The following is an 8347-nucleotide window of genomic DNA, read 5'->3' on the forward strand; positions in this document are numbered from 1 at the left end:
TGACAGTAAAATATCATAAACATAAATTTTTTTGTCTGATCTATCCAATATGGAATCTTTCATCTTGGCCATCTAAAGGAAAACAGAAATAGGACTAATGATAACTAGGCAAACAAGGTACTCCACCATGGCAGTGATATGATGCTGCTGCTATTGACTAAAATGTGATTGAAGCTTCTACAAATAACTGATTGGAGTGTTAAAATGTTGTCAATCAGGCTTTGATCCTTATTGTTCTTTCTTAAGTCCACTAAACATGATTCTTAGTATGGCATTAGACTTGGGATTAGATGCGAGTCCAAATGTAACAGCAATGCTTCCAAATTCTAAATCAGGTTTTGTAAAACAAATATGCAAATAAGATAGCACATGACTATAGAGAATCCTTAGGAGGGGCTCCTCCCAACTTTATGATTGCAAGGATCAAGCAAGATATTGAAAGCAAGAACCATACTCAACTCTAGTACGTCGTCCTTGCATTAGAAGCTCTATGTCAACCCTGAGCGAAGAGTAGCCAACTTTGAGCGAAGATATCTTTTCATCCTGTGCAGATTTCTTTTCAGCCTAACTAGCTATCTCTTCAGCCTGTGTAGATGTTGTTGCCTCTAATGTGTGTATTTTACCCCGCAATTGTGCATTCTCTTTAGCATGTGACTTGTAGTGCTCTCTTCTTGTCCCATGTATTTGTGTTGGAGTTTTTCCAACTCCACACATTTGTACTCGATCATGGACATCCTCACCTACAAAATCTCTAAAAACTTGGTCTTGCATAGTACGGTCCACTCATATTTCTTCATGGCAGTTTGTCGATTTTTTTTTTCCATATTGGCCTACATTTGAAACACAAAAATCAGTTACAAGATATACTAATTGAAGCTATAAAATGGTAGTACCTCATTTATGATTTTGTAACTTACAATGATCAAGTTAATAGTCACGTTTGTAAGGTCACATGTAATCTTTAATATTTCCATACAAGTTGGAGATTCTTTATTTGGGTGCTCCTGACGCTAAACAATTAAGAAACAATAAAATAGTATAACGTGTGAACTTCTATAAATAACATTTATACTTTCAAATAACATCATATACATTTTCCTCTCGAATTACAACAAAAGAAGTATTTCCTCTGTTATGTAATGATTTTAAGTTTTTCATATTATCAATATTGCAAGTCGACATAACCTAAAATATTTTCAAGCACTCATAATTGGATTAAAAATATTATTGATCGCATAATTTACTATTTTGTCACAAGATAAGCTAAATTCTAGATATCATACCTACTAGCCTCTTGGCTCCATGTCTTGATGAGTATATTCCATTGTTCTAATAAAACATACTTATCTATATGGGATATCCTCTCCTTATGTGTTCCATACTTATTGAACACATTTCTCTTTAACTCATGCTTAAAATCCTTAAATCTCTCATTCAGCTTAATTTCCACCCATCTCTTGCAATCTTCAAGGAGATTGGAGATTGAATTTTTTTCTACAAATATAATATGATTACAGTCAATCTAACTCTAAGCAATATATGAATACAAACATTTAAATATATGTAAGAAATATGATACGGGAAATATATCTAACATATATCTTATTCATTGCATCATCTTTCAGAGGTTGTGGGACAATATCGTCCATAGATATGAATCAAGAAGTAGGAAATTGGCTCTCTTTTAGCTTGCAATAGTCACATTTGCAAGAATCTCTTTTGAAAAACAACGAAAGAATGAAGAAACCGAAAGACAAGAAGGAATAAACAAGGAAAACACTAAATAAAGAATAAAAAAGAATCTGACAGGTCTCAAACCAATGCAAAGAGTACCTGATCAATTAGCCATAATGCTTGATTCGAGTTCATTCAGGTGGGTGAGAGAGTGGATTCAATTCTTTGGTGTTCAAGGACAAAGCAAACTCGATCATTTTTATTTTTATTTTTTTATTATTATTTTTGGTAGAAAATGTCTATATATTAACGCGTGACCCACCCAAGGCATCAAGATTACAAAGATCAAGAAACCAAAGATCCAAAATAGGCCAAAGAATCCGGCATGCTACGAACAAGATTACAAAGATCACACTCAGACTCTCTCTCTCTCTCCTCAACATCTCTCTCTCTTCTTCTCAACGTCTCTCTCTCTATTCTCTCATGCTTTCTTCAACTATTATTATCTTCAACAGTTATGACATATACTCTTGCTCGAAGGGCACTGTCTTTATCGTGCTTGAGACTTTGTCTCATTTTCTTTTCATGGCTTCTGGACCTTTGTTTATCGGAACCCCATAGCTACTACTTGGCCAAGCGATGAAGGAAAATAATTTGCAGAACTTAATGCCATAAGATTTAATGACCATTACATCCTAATCACCATTTATAGTCAAAGTTCATTTAAAAAATCTAGGTTCTAACCTTTCAATTCTTGCTCCCACACATAGAATTCCATCTATGCGGCTTTGATTGGTATGAAAACCTACTTTGGGTTAATTTGGTTGAAGGTTCGAAATGAGACCAATGCATTCCTATGAAATGTGAAAGTCTAGTTTTACAAAGGATTGACTCTTTAGATTGCTTGCATGTATTGGAATCTTTCATGCAAACCCATTGAATACATGAAGCCGACGGTTCACGGCAAAAAGGAAAGTGTAGAGAAGGAGAATTTTAAACTTGGGATCTAGAGTGGATCCTAAAAACCTCAGTCATGTAGGTTCATGGATTTAGTTTAGTGTATTTATATTGATATAGTTATCACTCCTCAATGAAACTAATGTTGACATAGATTGAATGAATTATTATGATGTTGAATTAAAACATATCTTTCTCATTTAAAAAAGAGCATAAAATTCATACTAGATTAGTCAATTCTTGATATAAATCACAATCAATTCAATATCATTCATAAAGCCGTACTCAAACTTAAAACCTAGCAATTCCATTTTCAGGAAGATAAATAAATAAAAAAATAGAGTCAACTACTTCTATACAACTTGGAATTGAGACTAAAATCCAGCATCATTCTAACCCAAAATCAAGCTACCAAACCTTTTCCAATATTTTGCAATTGTTGTGCTTCTTTCTTCTTCTCTTTTTTTTTTCTTTTTTTTTTTTTTTTTTTTTTTTTTTTTTTTTTTTTTTTTTTTAACTAGTCCAAGAACTTGAAAGTCTATGCTCCCCTCACACCTCTTGACCACACATTAGGACAGGACCCATTAGGAGTCCTATCTCTAATTCATTTTGTTAGAACTCAAAGACGGGCCCCACTCTTAATATGTGATAGGAAGACAGACTTCTATCTTGACGGAGAGAGGATCTAGACTCTAGAAACTTACTCATGTGAAGTTTTGTGATATTCCATACCACTCTCGCACCTTTACAATGAAACAATTTAACGCTTTGGAGCAACCACAGGACCTATGAAATCTTTTGTGTTACTCAAGGGGATTTTTTCTGTGAAAACTCATTTTTTGACCTTCATCACTCGTCTTATATCTCTCGCTCATATGGGACAAAAGATAATTCCATCTTTCACTTGCTCTTTTGCTTAGCTCCCTTCTTATTTCTTCTCTAATCTCACTTGGTAATATGACCCACTCCTCTGTATTGGAAAAGTACTCATTTTTCCTTCCCCGCTCACAACCCGGAAAAAAAAAAGAAGAAGAAGAAGAAGAAGAAGAGTGCTCATCAGGTCCTCAAAGGTTATAAAACTTTTAATACTTTTCATATTCAATTTGTTGAGAAAAATAGTTCAGTTACATTAATTTCCAAGATGTAGATTGCAAACCTGTGTTTCACTAGCTTAGCAGTATGCAGCTTTCTCAGAGAAAAGAACACAATGGGGATAATCTGGTTATGAGTGAAATTATGAACAGAGTTCATTAGGGTCCAGTCTGAGGCTGGTAAACTCTATAATAACACTGACAGATCCTCACACAAGCTAAAATTAACAATCAGATTGGTATCCAAAACAGAATGTGCTACATAGTGATTGCTTTGGACTCGAACCATATCCAAACATGCATGTACTCAACAAAGATGTAACCCATAATACAAGAATCTTATGACATGATCGATGCCTTCAACTTTCACCAATGCCAACAGTGGTGATTTCCCAGTATCTCTGTGGTTTAAAGAGGGTTCAAACATTTTTTGCAAGAAAAACAATGAAGGACTGAAGGGCATGTTCCCATCCCTGTACCAAAGAAAACAGAAGAATATCATTTGCAAGTTTGTGGTTCGGTAACAAAAAATCATCTAAAACCGTATGTTAGGAGAAAACATCAGCTTTAGCTTTAGCTTGTGAGTTGCATAAAGCTAGTCAAGGAAAGCCCTCTTCACCTAAGCATGTAAACTAATTCTGCCATCCATGCTGTTTCCTGTCACCATCTATGTTCTCCACTAGCGATTTGGTTCCTTTTCGGTATATGACATCAAACACAAGTATTATTGTTTACAAGAGAGGGTGTCAAGCATAGCAAGCCCGGATTCAAATTTTGGAAACTGTAGAGACTGTTTAATTAGGGTCCCCCAAATGTTGCAAACCAACAATCACTTACTAGAGAAAGAACCACACCACACTGCAACTCATTTTCAAGGAACCCATGAAGAATCAGTTGTCAAACACCCATTCTCTATGCAATTCTATTCAATAGAGAGGGGAAGTTGGGAGATGTTCTGTGGTAATTGTATCCAGTGAGCTAAACTAATTACTTGCTATGGTTCCTCTGCAGCTGCATCACTTTTATACAAGACAATTGAACACTAAAGACTGAATCAATAACATGCAACTGAGACCACATACCTGTCTTCAGCATTACATTTATTTCAGCATTGATTATTCCGGATTGGGCCACTGTCTTTCTATTCTTCAAGATTTTCCCTTTAAATATGAGTTCCAGATCATACACTGATCTAGGGGAGATTTCTCTGTCTGGTGAAGGAAAGGCTTGATTAGAAAATCAGCTGCTAAATGAAATAGCCATAAAATGAATTGAAAACACAACAGCAACCAATTCGGGGGCAATGTAGCACATAATCGACAAACTACCAAACTATGGACAATCTGAAAGGGATGACGGATGCTAAAGCTCGGCCAAAACAATCAGGGAAACATCTTTTGTTAGACAAAAGACAAGTTATAAACAAAACTAATACAAATAATAGAAGAATTAGTTAGACTGTTATATTAGCTAATAACTTTAAGCAAAGTGCCAAAATGTAAGGTGATTCTCAAACACATGGGACAAGCCAAAGCCGACTAGAGACCACATCCAAGAACCAGAGAGCTAGCATTTCTGTGAATTGTAACAGCTTTTCATCCCAAAGTTTGATGAAGACTGTGAATTCGTTTCCCTTTTTCAGTCTCTCACCATTTTGGAGGGAGCAAGACACAATCTCAACCTAAGGTAAGCATATGACTCCCCCTATCTTTGAGCTACTGAATTCATCTTATTCTTATGAAAACAGATTAACTAACAACAGGAATGAATAAATTGTAATCCCAACAGTCAATTTGACATACATAATCTCAAGTACAAAAAATTATATAGATGGGAGATCAAGCACCTTCAGGCCACTGCTTCACCAGCATTTGCTTGCATTCTCTAATAGTAAGAGTTGGTGAATACAAGGCATGGCAAATAACCGTGCGGTCATATATGCGGAATTGAAGTTCTACTAGTGGTGGTCGCTCTAACAACCGTTCGGTCATTATTGCCAGTTATTTTTTACTTCACAATCAAGAAACGTGCAGATTCAATTTGACAAAGAACCTCCTTCAACAAGAAAGAATCAAGCATAATCAACTTTTGTTTTCCACTGGCCTACACAAATATCCACAGCAATTCCAATTAAAAGCGAAATAGAAAAGATATTCACCAAGAACATAATTGCAGGACAAAGAACACCGAAAGAGATTATTACGAACCTTTACATCGAATAAATTAGTCAGCAAAGACAGATTCTAGCAAAACATCGAGGTCAATTGAGATGAAAGCAAATGAAGGGAACCGACAAGCACTCCCGAATCACTTGTTCCGCCACAATCACTGCTTCAATTCATAAAGAAACGATGAAAAAAGAAAAAAACAAAGAGTCGTCGCAGTAGGAAACCAGCTCTCTTTTTGGCTGGCAATCGCCGCAGTCGCAAGAATTTCTCTTTGCAGAACAACAGAAGTATGAAGAAACAGAAATAGGAGGAGGAACTAATAAGGAAAACACTAAAGAAAGAGTAAAAAACGTGTGAGAAAACCCGGAACCAGTGCAGAAAGTACCTGATCAGTTAGCCATTAATGCTTGATTCGAGTTCTTTTCGGCAGTCTCGGGTGAGAGAGAGAATCATATCAAGCATTTCTGTTGAGATTTGAAAAATGTAACTTATATATAGGACTGTTTATACCGGGGCTCAGACATTGCTTTCTCTACCCATATAAAAACAAGATTTAAAGAAAAATCATATCAAGCATTTCATGTTATTGCACAATACGGTACTGCCTACAATCCAAATTGAAATTTGTGATCGAGATGAAATCTCGACCATTCGTTTCTCAGTTAAACCTTACCCCAAAAAAATCACTAACGCGAACTCGACTACAAGTTTCAATCTAGACCGTAGATTAAACGGTACTGCGCATTAATTTTGAAAACAAAATCTTTTTTAAGAAAGTTCTTGAAATATAGGAATTCATAACATCTGTCATGAACCTAAGTGTGTGTTTTGAAAATTTTCCTCTCCATATAAGTGGGCAATCCAAACTCATTTTTCACTCCCTAGTTGTTGTGTGTTCTATCACCAGGTGCTTATATAATCGTAGGCCATGTTCGTTTTGGTTTTCCCCAGTTCACAATAGAGGCAAAATAAAAAAAATTTGATAATGACCATCGAGGAATGAAATGAGTATCAGAACGCATGAATACTTGTCGATTCTAAAAAAAATTAATAATGTTTTCAAACGCAGAGTTGAAAAGGTTTGAAAAGGTTGTGAAGGTCTCAAAGATGTCCTCAAGTCCAAATCTATACCCCGAAGCCTATTAAGGGATGGGAGTATTACATATGCAGCCCCCAAGGGTCTAACCCTTAACTTCTTCACTAAGAAGTATAAATCTTTACCAATCTACCTACCCCTCCTTATTATTGATCCAACAAATACCTAATCATATGCATGGGAGGCTTGCAAGGAATGGTCAAACTATACACAAATGCTATGTTTTAAGGTGAAATTTGGTAGGACGAAGCTAGTTTCACTAAGTGATGAATAAATTTCCGTTTACACCTCCCCAACCACTCCCCCCCCCCCCAAAAAAAAAAAAATTTGATATCAACCTAATGCGTCCAAAATCTTCTCATCCTTAACATACTTGAGGAATCACCTGCAAAACAGTATTAAAAACGCAGCCCGACGTGGGATCGGGAAGCCACCTCCAAAGGCTAAGTCGGTTAAGGAACTGATTACAAAGCTCTGGCGAGTTGCAGAACAAAAATTGAATACGATAGTAAGGAAAACGATTCAAATACTTTCACTGTACGTAGATTACTTGTATATAGAGGTTTTACCTTTGATTCCCGATCCTTAGATCCGTTCGTGCTTCATCTTGGTGACCATCAGATCTTAGGGTTAATCCCTTTTTTTGGAGATGAAGGTGGTTTCCTTTGAAGATACAATCCTTCACTCCGAATTTGTGGTAGTTGCCATGTTTAACACGATTGTCCACTCCTCATGGTAGTAGCAACCGTTTATAACTCAATCATGTATCCCGAATTCTTCGGGGCCATGTTCATTTTTGGAACCGCAAGGTTCCTTCTTAATGATTCAATCAGACGTCCAAACCTAATTGTGGTTGAGCAATATTTGACCGGAGTCGAAGAATGAACCAAAGGTAGACCCGGTTCGGTATAAAGTCTCCCGTATCATGAGCCCCCTAGGCCAAGCATTCGAAACAACAGCTCTTCATAATCGTTAGATTGTATCAATCTTATCCATTATATTAAACCATGAAACGTCTCCCGATCTCAATTGTTGATTTAGACATACCTTGATCGTACACGAACCAACGCTTTTGCCTATTTAAACCCGTTCAAGTCTTTTCTTCAAGTTTACTTTCTCATTTGCAAACTTCTGTGAAATCCTTCATCGTCTTCTCCGCTCAAGTCTTCCAGTCTTCAAGCTTCTCATTTCTCCCAAAAGATTTGAACAAGTAAGTTCATCAAACTTCTCTTGTTTTTCACTTGTTTTTCTTTAGTTGCCCTCTTAGGTTTTGGCTTTTTTCCTTTTAAACAATCAAAAAGCTCTTTTCTCTTTGCTATGGGTAGTGGCAAGACCTCTAATGACAACTCCACCGGTAATAA

General features: G+C 36.2%; 1 long non-coding RNA gene across 1 annotated transcript; it reads right to left on the reverse strand.

The window, feature by feature from the left end:
• Nucleotides 1-3792: 3792 nt before the first annotated feature.
• LOC149015999 (uncharacterized) lies at nt 3793-5617 on the reverse strand. Its single transcript, XR_016173688.1, has 3 exons — nt 5569-5617; nt 4805-4933; nt 3793-4195 (listed from the first exon to the last, which is right to left on the reverse strand). It is a non-coding gene; the product is annotated as an uncharacterized LOC149015999 (long non-coding RNA).
• Nucleotides 5618-8347: the final 2730 nt, after the last annotated feature.

This window comes from Hakea prostrata, chromosome 5, assembly GCF_041222555.1.
Source record: "Hakea prostrata isolate BN-2017 chromosome 5, UWA_Hpros_2, whole genome shotgun sequence".
Lineage (NCBI taxonomy): Eukaryota > Viridiplantae > Streptophyta > Magnoliopsida > Proteales > Proteaceae > Hakea > Hakea prostrata.